A 15,713-nucleotide genomic window follows, 5' to 3' on the forward strand; every position below is an offset into this window, starting at 1 on the left:
CACACAGAGAGGATTATTATCAACATCCAAATATTACTTTATGGTATCAAAGCTACAGTTCTCCCTTTTTTATTTTCTATGCAATGACATCATCTTCCACGCTACCTTCAACGTCCTCTTCAATAGTTTCATAAAAAAACATCCTCACGGTTTCGTCAACAACATCCTCCATCATTTTACCAATTACATCATAGCAGTCTACATCATCTCTGCCACAAAATTCACCAATCATACAGCTTACTACCAGTCAAAATCAAACCCCGTCTCTAACTCCACCCATTGCACAAACTCATCCTCCCCAACTTCATCCCCGTCTCCAAATAAACCATAATTTTCCTATTAATCCAAGTCTTCATCCCTTTCAACCTACCAACGGCTTATACCCTTATCCGTCAACTCAATTGTTAAATATCTTGCTCCACCACCGCAAAACCCTAGTCTATTCCCCTCTCCTTCTCAACCACTGTCTATCAAACTCACCGATTCGAATTACCTCTTTTGAAAAAACCAGCTTCTTAATTTTATCATCACTTATGATGTTCAAGGATTTATTGATGGCTCCATTCCAATGCCACCTCAGTATTTTGATCAGCTCTGTATTCAGGTGAATCCTCACTTTACGTTTTAGCAATGGTTTGGTTGCACAATCATGAGTTGGTTGTACTCCCTCCCTGAGTAAAGATAAGCTTGCTGAAATCGTTGGTTGCTTAACTGCTTTCGAAATCTGGGATACTCTTAAACGAGTCTATGAATCAACTTCTATAGCCTAGATCATGGGTCTCCGTTCTCAACTTCAATGAGTGAAAAAGGATGGACTCTCTATTTCTCAATACCTTACACAGATTAAGGATATTGCTGACCGGTTTGCCGCGTTTAGTGAGCCTCTTTTTTATCGTGATCATCTCGGATATATATTGGAAGGATTAGGTCTTGAGTATAATGCTTTTGTCACAAACATTTATAATAGGATTGATCACCCGCCCCTAGTTGATGTTAGGGATCTCTTATTGGCTTATGATGCTCGGTTGGAAAAACAAACGTCTGTGATCAGCTCAATATGGTTCAAGCTAACCTCACAAATTTTTTCCTCTCTCCAACTAAAAGACCCTTCAATCAACATCCTCCTTCTCTAGGTAAGCCTCCTTCAGGTAACTTTGCTTCTCCTGGTTCCTCTCCCCATTTTGCTAATAATATGCCCCCCTTTCCACGCCAATCTTTTGTTTACTCTGGTCCTGCTCATGGGCCATTTTCTCATCCAAATCGACCTCCATGCTCAACTCGTCCTCAATGCCAAATTTGTGGCAAGTTAGGCTACACACTTTATCTATGTTATAATAAGAATAACCTTGCATACCAACCTCCCTCCAAATCTCAACCCCAAGCTCTCTTTAACTCGTTTCAGCCACTCCACCTTCATCCCCTGTTTCTCAGCAATCTTACTCATTTGACTATTAGGTTTTATGCCCTAAAACGTGTAAATAGTAAATGTTATTAGTTGACCATCATCAAAAAAGAGTTATAGATGTTAATTCAATAAATTTTATTGTTTGTATTGTTGTCTTTTTTATCTTAATAACCCTAAATCTAATAACCTAACTTCCAAGGTTGTCTTATGAGTCTTGAACTGTATGTGGAGACATACAGGGATCAATGTTTAAGACACAACCTAAAGGGTCTATAGTATAGGGATAAGGTTGGGTACCTTATCCTGATAACACTATGGATACGACCTACTTTGTTTTTAATACAAACTAATGATCCAACGCATTTGTGTAGGTCACATGCGAGTGGGGGTATCCTATGCAATGATTTTTCATAAGATTGGACCGCAAAATAGTAACCACTAAATGTAACACCGTGACTAGTCTGGTTTCTATTTCAATAGGATGACCTAGGCAGCTTAGTCTTAATTCTGAGTATATTATGAACTCCTATTTACGAGGGATTGTCCTTTGATTTGCATGAGTGAGGGTGACCAGTTCGCCGACCCAATATGTCTACGATTTTGTAGACAAGAGCGAGTGGGGAGCTAGGAACATAATAATATAATATAAAATTCACTTCTTCCCTCCTCGAGGGTAAGTAGATGAGTGTTCCCTTAAGTGATGTCTCTGGGACTTGAACAAAGGGTCCTACCCTCTCATTGGCCTGAATGGGATCTTTGTTTATTGATTGGACCATAAACAAGCTGTTCATTAGAGAAGCACAGGTACTTAAGGAGCTAGAGGTAACCAAGGGTAAAACGGTAATTTGACCCAGTTGGAGTTACGAACACTTATGAAGAACTAACTTACTAGTAATTAATCTATATCCATGGACACAGAAATATATCTGTAGTGAGAAAAGTGCAGTTGTGGGTCTTTAGTGGAATATACCTACAATTAACGAATATTGATTAACTTGATTAATGAGTTTAACCAATTAATCTCATATCGTTGGAGCTTCTGATCTACATGTCCACAAGGTCCCCTCGTTAGCGCACTAGAGGATACTTAAGAAGGATAATTTGAATTGTTCAAATTAATTTGAGAAAACTATATATGAATGGGATTAATATATAATTAATTATGGAATTATGGATATGATCTATAATTAAATTGAAGAGCGATATTTGAATAAGATTCAAATTAATTAATTCAAATGAATTAGATTCACAAAGAATTAATTAATAGAAAGGCTTTGCACATATATATATGGGATATATATGATAATTAAATATGTACATTAAATTGGGTTTAATGTATAAGTGATTATTTAATTATTGTGCAAATTAAAACTAAATAAGTGTTATTTAATTAAATGGACTAACTAATTAAATAAATGTTATTTAATTAATTACAAAAAAGGAAAATATATTAGGAAGGGGCTTGGCCTTTCTCTATATAAAGACCTCCTCATGACCCTTTGGGAATGTACTGAATACACAATTCTCATTGCAAAGAAACTTTGATAATCCATAATTCGTTAGTGTTATCGTGCAGAATTTTCTCTAAGCATAAATCCTCTAAATTCTCAAAAAAACTTATTCTCCTCTTCCTCTCCCAATAGTCGGATACCACCTATCCCTCTATTGGAATCCTAAAGAATAATGAAGTAACTTTTGTGGTAGTGCTTGAGATCGCTCAAGGATTTGTTCATGATCAAGATTGTTTGGAGATCCATTCGTTGGAACCTTGGAGAGGATTGTTTGTGGCACTTGGGGAATCTACAAATGTAAGAATTATTTTAACCCTTTTTCCCAATTGCATGTTAGTTTACTATTTATCTATTTCATTCAGCATAATAATTTTGTTTAATGAAAATTCTAATCACGGAATGCAAGGCAATCTCTCACGAGAACGTTTCCAGTGTGGGATTCGATCACTTCAATTGGTATCAAAGTCAATTCCTTGCATCTTTGTTCTTTATATTTTTCAAAACAAAATCGTTTAGAGGTGGGTTTTAATATTCTACATCATAGAATGTTTGAATGGTTGGTTTGCAAAATTGAATGTTTTCAATTTTGACACTAGTTTACTTTTTAATTTGATTAAATTGTAAGAGCCCATTTTATTTTTGGACAATTTTTCTTGCTTTGAATCTATAAGTTTGTGTCGATTGATAGAAATGAAAAACGTGTAGAACATGAGTGTTCTGCCGATCAATGTCGTGACGCTGCTATCACAACAATGCAACGCTCAAAGACAGAGGTGAAGTGCAGTCACAACATTGCAACACTTCAAGTATTCGAATGAACCAAGCGGCGCTCGCGAGACCTTCGGCTGCAGCTTCAATTTAACCTAATTCCTATTTTGTATTATTTTTATATTAATTAATTAAATTAATATAATAATTATATTAATTTAATCAATTAATTTTGTATTGGGGTGACAAAATCAATTCATTTTTTGCTATTTAATTTAATTATGCATTGGATGTATGTTTTAAATTATTTATTTTTGAATTCTTATTACATATTGTATATCATATAGATTCAAAAAAATTTATCTTAGGATAAGCATGTACATGCATCATGATTAAGTATAAAGAGTTATATTTTAATGATGCATGATTGAATTAGCATGCTAATGTATCATAATATAAAAGTCATATTAGTGATGTATGATTAACATAAACATATCTATGCATCATACTATATATTAAAATTGTTCTAATAAATAGTGGCATAATGTATGTGAATGCTTGTTTTTATAGATTTAATAATTCATTAATTTATAAAGAGTTACGTTATAGCATTAATGAAATTGATTAAAATCTATAATGTAGATTGCATGCAAACATAGGTCAAATTTTTTAAATACTTTAAAATTGGTCTATGCTATTTCTAATAGGATTAGGAATACGTAATCTTTTTTAATTTGTTTTAATATCAATAAAAAATTAAATTTACAAAAGAATTTTTCATAAGGGACCTTTGTCTAAGGAAGGTTCTGTCTAGGAAGGGGTATTTAATCTGACGGAAACAAAATATCTCTACCTGAGAACCGACTTGGAAGGTGAATTGGGAAAATATTTTATAAGCATGTAATAAATGATTGATTTCATATAAATGAAATCATGTTTTGTCAAAACTATTCAATATAAATATTATATTGAGAAAATCTAAAGAAGTTTAAAAAAAATTATTAGTTGGGGTTTTAACTAAGTATAATAAAATCCTAATAAAAATATTATATTACTTTTGTGGGAGGATATTGGTATACATGATATATCAAACCATGAGATGCATGCTCGACTTCGTGTCAACCCAGGCACGACCTCACTTCGAAAAATGTTCGAATGGGCCAATAATAAGGTGAATGGGGAAAGTATTCATAATAAATGGGAAAGGAAACGTGTCAACGTATCCCACGGTCTCCTCCATTAGGTTGCATTGTGAGATTCCTATGGTCCGACTATGTGTCCTAAAGCAACCATTCCTTCGGAAGGCCTCATCATACGGGTTGGAATAACGCAAACTCCAGCAATGGATAAGGTTTCTTAGGTTAATCTTCAATAGTTGGCTTTCCCTTCGGTAGCCTGTTGAAGCGTACCTCTGGGATCCGAAAATGGGAGGGTTACACTTACAGTATGAATTAAGTTAGTTAATGAATCCTTGACTGAAACAATAGTAACTAAAAACTATAGGAATAAGAGTTATTATGGTATTAGTGATTGGCTAAGATTTTCTCGATTCAGGAGAGAAGTAGTTGATCACCCTCGATGGTTGTTGCTTTAAACCTCTGAAATATCGATGCAAAAACTGAAATCAATAGTTTAATTAGGGTTCTGTGATTAAATGTGTTTTCGTTAAATTTATTGGATAATTAAGTAATGGGTTATGATGAAGATAACTAATAAGGTCAATCATATTTTGCTTAAAAATGAGAAATTAACTGGTGAAAACTCTGCGACGTGGAAATCTAACTTGAATACGATTCTAGTTATTGATGATCTAAGGTTTGTCTTGATGAAGTAATGTCCTCCTGTCCCTGCTCGAAATGCATCTCAAGTGTTGAAGGATGTTTATGACCGTTGGACGAAGGCCAATGATAAGGCCCGAGTCCACATCTTGGCAAGTCTATCTGACGTTCTTACCAAGAAACATGAGGCCATGATAACTGCACATCAACTCATGGAGTCCCTCTAAGAGATGTTTGGACAACTGTCCTCTCAGACCCAGTACGAGACCCTCAAGTACATTTATAATGTGCGCACGAAAGAGAGCTAATCAGTGTGAGAACATGTTTACGACCTGATGGTCCATTTCCATGTTGTCAAAATGAATGGTGTGGTCATAGATGAGAAGAGTCAGGTGTTCTTTATTTTGGAATCTCTTTCAAATAGTTTTCTTTAATTCCGCAGCAATGCTGTAATTAACAAAATACAATACAATCTAACTACCCTTCTGAATGAGTTACAGACTTTTCAATCTCTTATGAAAGATAAAGGATCAGTAGAAGGAGAGACAAATGTTTCCCATTCCAAAATATTCTATAAGTGTTCATCCTCTAGAACTAAGTCTGCTCCTTCGACTTCTGGTACTAAAAAGATCTAGAAAAAGAAAGAAGGGAAGGGGAAAGATCCCACTGCTGGCAAAGGCAAGGGCAAAGCTAAGGCTGACAAGGGCAAATGCTTCTATTGTAATGTGAATGGTCATTGGAAAATTTTCCCACATACCTGTTAAGAAGAAGAAAAATAATGAAGGTAAATATGATTTACTAGTTCTGGAAACTTGTTTAGTGAAAAATGACCATGATGCCTGAATACTTGATTCAGGAGCCACTAATCATATTTGTTCTTCTTTATAGAGAATTAGTTCCTTTTAGCAGCTAGAAGAGGATGAAATGATGCTTAAAGTTGGAACAAGAGATGCCATTTCAGTTTGTGCAGTGGGAGCTGCTAAGTTATCCTTTGGAAATAGATTTTTGTTTTTAGAAAACTTATACATTGCTCCCAAGATGAAAAGGAATCTTATTTCTATTTATTGTTTAATTGAACAATCATATTCTGTTTCTTTTAATTCAAATGAAGCATTCATTTTGAAGAATGGTGTCATTATTTGTTCAGCTAAACTAGAAGACAACTTATATGTATTAAGACTAACTAAATCAAAAGCACTTTTAAATCATGAGATGTTTAGAACTGCTAATACTCAAACTAAAAGATGTAGAATTACTCCAAGTAACAATGATACCTACTTTTGACATTTGAGATTAGGTCACATAAATCTCAATAGGATTAGGAGATTGGAAAAGAATGGACTTCTAAACAAGTTAGAAGATGATTCATTACCTTCATGTAAATCCTGTCTCGAAGGAAAAATTACTAAAAGACCTTTTAGTGGAAAAGGTTATAGAGCCAATGAGCCTTTAGAGCTTATACATTCAGACTTTTGTGGACTAATGAATGTAAAGGCTAAAGGAGGGTACGAATACTTCATCTCTTTTATAAATGATTGTTCAAGGTATGGTTACTTATACCTAATGGAACATAAGTCTAAAGCCTTTAAAAAGTTCAAAGAGTATAAGATTGAAGTTGAAAACCTAGTTGGTAAACAATTAAAACACTTCAATCTGATCGGGGTGGAGAGTACATGGACTTAGAATTCTAGGACTATTTGATAGAACATGAAATTCAATCCGAAATCTCACCACCTGGTACACCTCAACAGAACGGTGTATCAGAAAGGAGAAATAAAACCTTATTGGATATGATTCATTCAATGATGAACTATGCTCAATTACCTTACTCGTTTTGGGGCTATGCAGTGGAGACTTCAGTTCACATCTTGAACCATGTTCCCTCGAAGAGTGTTTCTAAAACACCTTTCAAATTATGAAGGGGGCGTAAACCAAGTTTATGTTACTTTAGAATCTAGAGTTGTCCTGCACATATGTCAGTGACAAATCCTAAGAAGTTGGAACCTCATCCAAGATTGTGCCAATTTTTTGTTTACCCGAAGGAAACGAGAGGTGGTCTATTCTTTAACCCTAAAAAAACTAAAGTGTTTGTATCGAGAAACGCTACATTTTTAGAGAAAAACCACATGAGAGATTATAAACCATGTAGCAAAGTAGTATTAGGTGAAGCTATGGAACAATCAACAAGGGTTGTTGATGAAGTTGGTCCTTTATCAAGAATTAATGCAGAAGCCAGCACTTCAGGTCAATCATATCCTTTTCAATCATTGAGAGTGCCTCGACACAGTGGGAAGGTTGTGATACAACCTAACCGTTTCTTCAATTTAACAGAAACTCAGGTTGTCATACCAGATGATGGTGTTGAGGATCCATTGTCCTATAAACAAGCAATGAATGACGTAGACAAGGACCAATGGGTCAAAGCCATGAACCTTGAAATAGAGTCCATGTACTCCAATTCAGTATAAGAGCTTGTAGATTTACCTAAAGTGGTCAAACCCATAGGGTGTAAATGGATCTACAAAAGAATGAGAGATATAGCTGGAAAGGTACAGACCTTCAAAGCTAGACTTGTGACAAAGGGTTATACCCAAAGGGAAGGGGTTTGATTATGAGAAAACTTTTTCCCATATTTCTATGCAAGTCTATAAGAGTTCTCTTGTCCACAGCCACATATTATGACTATGAGATATGGAAAATGGATGTCAAGTCTGCTTTTCTGAATGGTAATCTTGAGGAGAATATCTTCATGTCTCAGCCCGTGGGGTTCGTAGCCCAAGGTCAGAAGCAAAAAGTTTGCAAGCTGAATCAATCCATTTATGGGTTAAAAAAAACGTCCAGATCTTGGAACATTAGATTTGATACAGCGATCAAATCTTTTGGCTTTGATCAAAACGTTGATGAACCTTGTATTTACAAGAAAATAATCAAGTATAGAGTAGCTTTTCTAATACTTTATGTGGAAGATATCCTACTCATTGGGAATGATGTAGGATACCTTACTGACATGAAGGAATGGTTGACAGCCCAATTCCAAATGAAAGATTTGGGAAAGGCGTAGTATGTACTTAGGATTCAAATCATCAGGGATCGCAGGAATAAAATGTTAGCTCTGTTCCAAGAAAATTATATCGACAAAATGTTGACTAGATATTCGATGTATCCTTTCAGGCATGGGGTTCACTTGTCTAAGGAACAGTGTCCTAAGACACCTCAAGAAGTTGAGGATATGAGACGTAATCCCTATGCCTTAGCTATAGGTAGCTTAATGTATGTTATGCTCTACTCTAGGCCAAAAATTTGTTATGAAGTGGGAATTTTCAATAGTTACTAGTCCAATCCAAGGTTACCACTGGAAAACGGTTAAGAATATCCTCAAATATCTTAGAAAAACGAGGGATTACAAGCTGGTATATGGATCTAAGGGTTTGATCCTTACAGGATACACCGACTCTAACTTCCAAACTGACAAGGATTCTAGGAAATCCACGTTAAGATCAGTGTTTATCCTAAATGGGAGAACTATAGTATGACATAGTATCAAGCAATGATGCATTGTAGATTCCACTATGGAAGTTGAGCATGTAGCTGCTTGTAAAGCAATTTGGCTAAGGAAGTTCCTGAATGATTTGGAAATGGTTCCAAATATGAACTTGCTCATCACCTTATACCGTGACAATAGTGAGACAGTAGTAAACTCTAAAGAACCTCATAGTCATAAACGAGGAAGGTATATTAAGAGAAAATATCACTTGATAAGGGAGATTGTGCAAAGAGGAGATGTGATCGTCACAAAAATTGCCTCAAAGCACAACATTGATGATCCATTTACAAAGGCTCTCTTGGCTAAAGTGTTCGAGAGTCATCTAGAGAATCTAGGTCTACGAGACATGTACATTGTGTAATCTAGGGCAAGTGAGAGATGTGTAATGGGTATATAGATGTGCTACTTTATTGTATTTAGCATTATCCCACCTTTTGGATTGTGTACAACCCGCTGACTACAGTTTTAGTTCAAGTGGGAGTTTATTGGGTTTTATGCCCTAAAACTCGTATATAGTAAATGTTATTAATTGACCATCATCAATAAAAAGTTGTAGATGTTAATTCAATAAATTGTTTGTATTGTTGTTTTTTTTTTTTTTTTTTTTTTTTTGTCTTAATAACCCTAAATTCAATAAACTAACATCCAAGGTTGCGAGTCTTAAACTATATGTGGAGACATACAGGGATCAATATTGAAGACACAACCTAAAGGGTCTATCATATAGGGATAAGGTTGGATATCTTATCCTGGTAACACTATAGATACGATCCACTTTGTATTTGATACAAACATAATGATCCAACGTGCTCGTGCAGGTGACACACTTGTAGGGGTATCTAATGCAATGGGTTTGCATAAGACTAGACCATGAAATAGTAACCACTAGATGTAACACTGTTGAGTAGTCTGGTTTCTATTTCAATAAGATGACCTATGAGACTTAGTTTTAATCTTGAGTATATTATGAACTCCTGTTCACGATGGATTTTTTGGGTTGTATGCCCTAAAACTCAAAGTTTATAAAATTAAACATATTTTATTTGCAATAAAGATGTTACTGAGGTGTTGTTCAATAAAACTGTTATTGAATATGTAAATTGCACTAAATCCAATAAATTAAGATCTATGGATATTTCATGAATACTTGGACTTTATGTAGAGACATAATAATGGATCAAGTTCAAGTAGATAGCCAAAATGGTCTATAGTGTACGAATAAGGTTGGGTACCTTATTCTCGTAACACTATTAGATACGGTCCACTTTGTATTTAGTACAAACGATGTGATCTTGAATCATTTATGTGGAGACATGCAAGTGGGGACATTCTATACAATGAGTTTGCATAAGGTTGGACCAAGAAACAAGTCATTCTTATTTTATAACATTGTTAACTATTAAAAACTGACTATTTCAAAGTGATGACCAAGGTAACTTGACCTTAATCCTGAACAAACTACGAAGTCCTATTTATTTAGGATTATCCTTAAATTTACATAGATGAGAGTTGACTCAACAGCACCAGCTCAATAAGCCTCCTATTTTAGGTGTAAGACTGGGTAGATAGCTGGAGACATAGGATGTAAGATGGAATTCGCTCCTACACGCTTTTAGGGATAGTAGAGAGGTTGTTCCTTTAAGTGTTAACTCCGGGTCTTTAACAATGGGGCTCCACCTTCTCATTGGCTCGAGAGAGACTTGGTTTAGTGATTGAATCACAAAACAAATTGTTCATTAGAGAATCAATGGGACTTAAGGAACAAGATGTAATCTCGGGGGTAAAATAGCTTTTTTACCCACCAGTTATTACGAACAACCTGTGAAGGGTTGACTTACTAATTATGGTTATATCGAGTGGACAAAATTATATCTACAGTGAGGGGAGTGCAACTATTGGGGTTTAATGGAGTGACCTAATAATGAATGTTGGTTAATTAGGTTAAAGAGTTTAACTGGTTAATCTCGGATCATTGGAGCTCATGATCTGTAGGTCTATAGGTCCATAGGTCCCCCTACTAGCTGATAACGGATATAAATACAAGTTATTACAGCTCAAATTAGTAAAACAATGAAAGAAAGCGAGAAAGCACCAAACTAAAAAAATTGCAATCGCTAATGCTCATCGCATAAAAGCAGTTAATTTACCTATTTTTTGCAGGTACAATGCGATGGCACATATAAAATTTCGATCTAATGGCACAATGCGACAACGCGCTTGAAATTGCGATCGTGAGAAGTTTCTTAAAAAGTGATCGCATAAAGACCTCACATCAAGGCGACAGCATAATAAATCATGATGGGACGTAAAGCTGATAACGGACGATTTCGAATTCAGTTGATAAGTCGTTAAAAGCCATACTGTAACAAGTACATTGAATTTTTGGTGACTTTTAAACGGCGCAACAGAGTAGGAAAATTAATGTCGTCCATCATTGCAATCATTAATAAGAAAAGCTGGTTCACCTTGAAATCTATAAATATTGAATGCCACCAGAGAGGGAAGGATTCACGTATATACATATAGATAGAGGATGGAGAGAGCAAGGAGACGAGACGAAGCCAAGAGAAATTGCTCCCAGACGGATTGAGAGCCTGCCGAAAAGCAATACAAAGGAGAGAAAGCCAAGCCTTGCGAGAGCAAGAATCCACAACTAAAACAGAGTTGAAGTGATAAAGAGTAGTGTAAAAGGCCACGGGAAGCAAGACATTGCTTACCGGGCTTGTTATTTCTCAATTCCATTTGCTATTTTGTATTCAGTACTTTATTTGTAGAAAATGGAAACATCATTTTGATTTATGTTCAATCTCTCCATACCATGCATGAGTAGCTAAATTTCTAAATGGGTTGAGAAGTACTTAGCTAACATGACTTAAGATATGCATTTTATGCGATCATCTTGTCTTATGCATGTGTCATTCATGATTTGGACGTACTTGAGAGAGTAGTCTAAAGATAGAATCTAGGCTTGAGAGAGTCGGATTAGATCGCATAAGCAAGAGTAGAAACTTGAAAATAAGTTCTATCTGTTGTTTCCCATACACATCGTATGCGTCCTAAAAATAGGAAATGTGGCATTTTGCATTGAGAAATGTAGTACTAATATTTCTGTATAGCATGATCGCATAACTTGTACACAATCTTGGGAAATGTTGGCTAAATCCCTTCTCAACCCCTTCATCGCACACTTGTGATAACTCTACGCTTTCATCACTTTGCGCTTAACTCCGCCGCATAGGAAAATCTAAATCAAAACACCATTTACTTCTTTTTCACCACCGCAATAGAATCAAATAGTCTGTTGCATATCTATTTAGTAGTCCCTGTGTTCAACCCTAGACTTACCAGCAACCTAAGAAGGCTTATATTTGGGCTTTGTTAGGAAAACTTGTATGATCATTGCATTTGCACATATCGCATACACACATCATCGCATCATAAATCTATGCATCACTAGCTCACAAATGGATTAAACCTTAGAATAGCGTGATAGAGAATTTTGAAACGTTCAAATTCAAATTGAGGGAATTAGTAATTATATACGATATAATTACACGTTTAATTATCGAATTAAAAAATTGAAGAATTGAATAATATTTAAATTCGATTTAAATATTAATTACATGAATAGAGATTCATGATTGAGGAATTGGTGATTAATTAATTTAATATTTTATCTTAAATTAATATAATTAATTAAATTGTTTAATTAATTATTAATAATTAATTTTATATGAAATTAATTATTGAATTAATTATATATAAAATTGTTAAAGTGTTAATTGATATTAATTATAGAATTAATATCTTAATTTTAATTTTAAATTAGTTTTCAAAACTAAAAAAATGAATTTAAATTGAAAATTCAGTTTTAATTAGAAAAACCCATTAGTGAGTTTTTCCAATTTCACTTTGACTCACAATTCCACTCAATTCCTCTAAGTAGGAGGTGTCAACCTCTTGGGAAAAGTCTTGGCATGCTGAAGAGGAACAAAACTCAACTGATTGTGCTGAGGTTGTATGGCCATGGAATGTTTTTTGGACTGAGTTTTTTTTTAAGAAGGTGTTCTTCAACTTCAGCTGAAAACCAGTCTCTTGTTCTTCAATATTCCCTAAATTCAACTCATTTTGAATATCACAATTCAATCTAATGCCCAAGAGAATAGTAGGAAAGTTCAATTTGTAGTTTGCACCTTGTTGCTGAAGAGATTGAAGCTGAATTTCATGGATTAAAGAAGGCCTTTAAAGGTAACTTCTCAAAACCCTGTTTTCTGTTATGAACATGCTTTCTTAATTGCTAAAATTGATGAATTAAAGTGCTTAATGATTCTGTTTACTTCCGCTAATTGCATGCTTACTCCAACAGGATTGTCCTTTGATTTGCCTGAATTAGGGTGGTTAGTTTGTCAACCCAATATGTCTACCATTTTAGGGACAAGACCGAGTGGGGAGCTGAGAACATAATAATACAAGATGGAATTCACTCCTTCCCTTCTTGAGGGTAAGTAGATGAGTTTTCCCTTAAATGGTATCTTCCGAAGGGCCCTACCCTCTCATTGGCTTGAGAATGGTTTCTATTTATTGGTTGAACCATAAATAGGTTGTTCATTAGAGGAGTATTGGTACTTAAAGAGCCAGAGGTAACCCAAAGGTAAAACAGTAATTTGACCCAGTTGGAGTTGTGAACACTCGTGAAGGACTATTGCTGGCAGCTGATCTATATCCATAGATACAAAAATATATCTGTAGTGAGAAGAGTGTAGTTGTGAGTCTTTAATAGATTGTATCCACGGTTAACGAATATTGATTAACTTGGTCAATAAGTTTAACCAATTAATCTCATATCGTTTGAGTTTCTGATCTACAGGTCTACCGAGTCCCCTCATTAACTCACTAGAGGATACTTAAGAGGGATAATTTGAATTGTTCAAATTACTTTGAGAAAACTATATATTAATGAGATTAATATATAATTAATTATGGATATGATCTATAATTATATTGAAGAGCAATATTTGAATAAGATTCAAATTAATTAATTCAAGTGAATTAGATTCACAAAGAACTAATTAATATTTGCACATATACATGAGATGTATATGATGATTAAATATGTACATTAAATTGGGTTAAATGTATAAGTGGTTATTTAATTATTGTGCAAATTAATATTAAATAAGTGTTATTTAATTGTGCAAATTAAATAAGTGTTATTTAATTGGGTTAATTAATTAAATAAATTTTATTTAATTAAATAGACTAATTAATTAAATAAATATTATTTAATTAATTACAAAAAAGAAAAATATATTAGGAAAGTGATTTGGCCTTTCTCTATATAAAGACCTCCCCATGGCCCTTTGAGAATGTATTAAATATACAATTCTCATTGCAGAAAAACTTTAACAATTCACAACTCCTTAGTGTTATTGTACAGAATTTTCTCTAAGCCATAAATCCTCTCAATTCTCCAAAAACCTTATTCTCCCTCTCCCTCTCCCAATAGTTGGATACCATTTATCCTTCTATTGGAATCCTATAGAATAACAAGGTAACTCTCGTGATAGTGTTCGAGATCGCTCAAGGAGTTGTTCGTTATGAAGACCGTTTGGAGATCTGTTCGTTGGAACCTTGGAGAGGATTGTTCATGGCACTTGGAGAATCTATAAAGGTAAGAATCATTCTAACCCTTTTTCCCAATAGGATGCTAGTTTACGTGTTTATCTATTTCGTTCAGCATAACAATTTTCTTTGTGTCCCCTCTATTTCCCATAAATTAATAAGCATAGCTAAACTTTGTTATGATAATATGGCTTTTATTGAGTTTCATCCTACTTACTTTCTTGTGAAGGACCAAACCTCCAAGAAGGTTCTGCTCTAAGGGCACCTTGACCGTGGTCTCTATAAGCTTTCAACATCTGATGTTGTTCCATGTGTGTTTTCAACCTCTTCAACACCAACTGCTTTTATCTCAACACTACATGATCCTCAAATTTGGCACCATAAGCTTGGTCATCTGTCTGTTCTAGTCATTAAATCTGTCTTGAGTCTTTGCCATGTCAAACTGAGTTCTTGTTCTTTTCCTTTTTCCAATGCGTGTCAAATGGCAAAAGTCCATCGTTTACTGTTTTCAATGTCCTCTTCTTCCTTTACTTATCTGTTCTACCTTGTGTACTCCGACATATAGGGGTCTTCTCCTATAACTTCTATAAGTGGTGCTTGTTATTTTGTTCTTTGTTGATGACTACAATAAATTCACATGGATTTAACTCCTACGAACTATGAGTGAAACTCCATCTTTCTTTTTACAGTTTAAATCTATGGTTGAAAACCAATTTCATTCTAATATTGTTGCTCTCTAAACAGATGGGGGTATTGAATTTAAACCTCTAATTTCTATTAGGTATTCAACATTGAATTTCTTGTCCATACACTCCTCAACAAAATGGTAACGTTAAGCAAAAAATCGTCATGTTTTTTAAGTTGGTTTGTCTCTTCTAGCTTTTGCTTTCGTACCTCAAGATTATTGGTCATGTGCTTTTCAAACCGAAATTCACATTATTAATCACCTTCCAACACGAGTTCTCAATAATTCCTCTCCATATTTTAAACTTTACAACAAACTTCCAAATTATTCACTACTAGAGTCTTTTGGTTCTGCGTGTTTCTCCTTTTCTTCAGCCTTATAATGATCATAAACTTCATTTCAATCTAGAGAATGTGTATTCATTGGTTATAGTGTCTCATAAAGGTTATCTTTGTCTTTA

The sequence above is a fragment of the Benincasa hispida genome, chromosome 2 (genome assembly GCF_027475165.1).
Source record: "Benincasa hispida cultivar pf3 chromosome 2, pf3_genome.v1.1, whole genome shotgun sequence".
NCBI classification, from domain to species: Eukaryota; Viridiplantae; Streptophyta; class Magnoliopsida; order Cucurbitales; family Cucurbitaceae; genus Benincasa; species Benincasa hispida.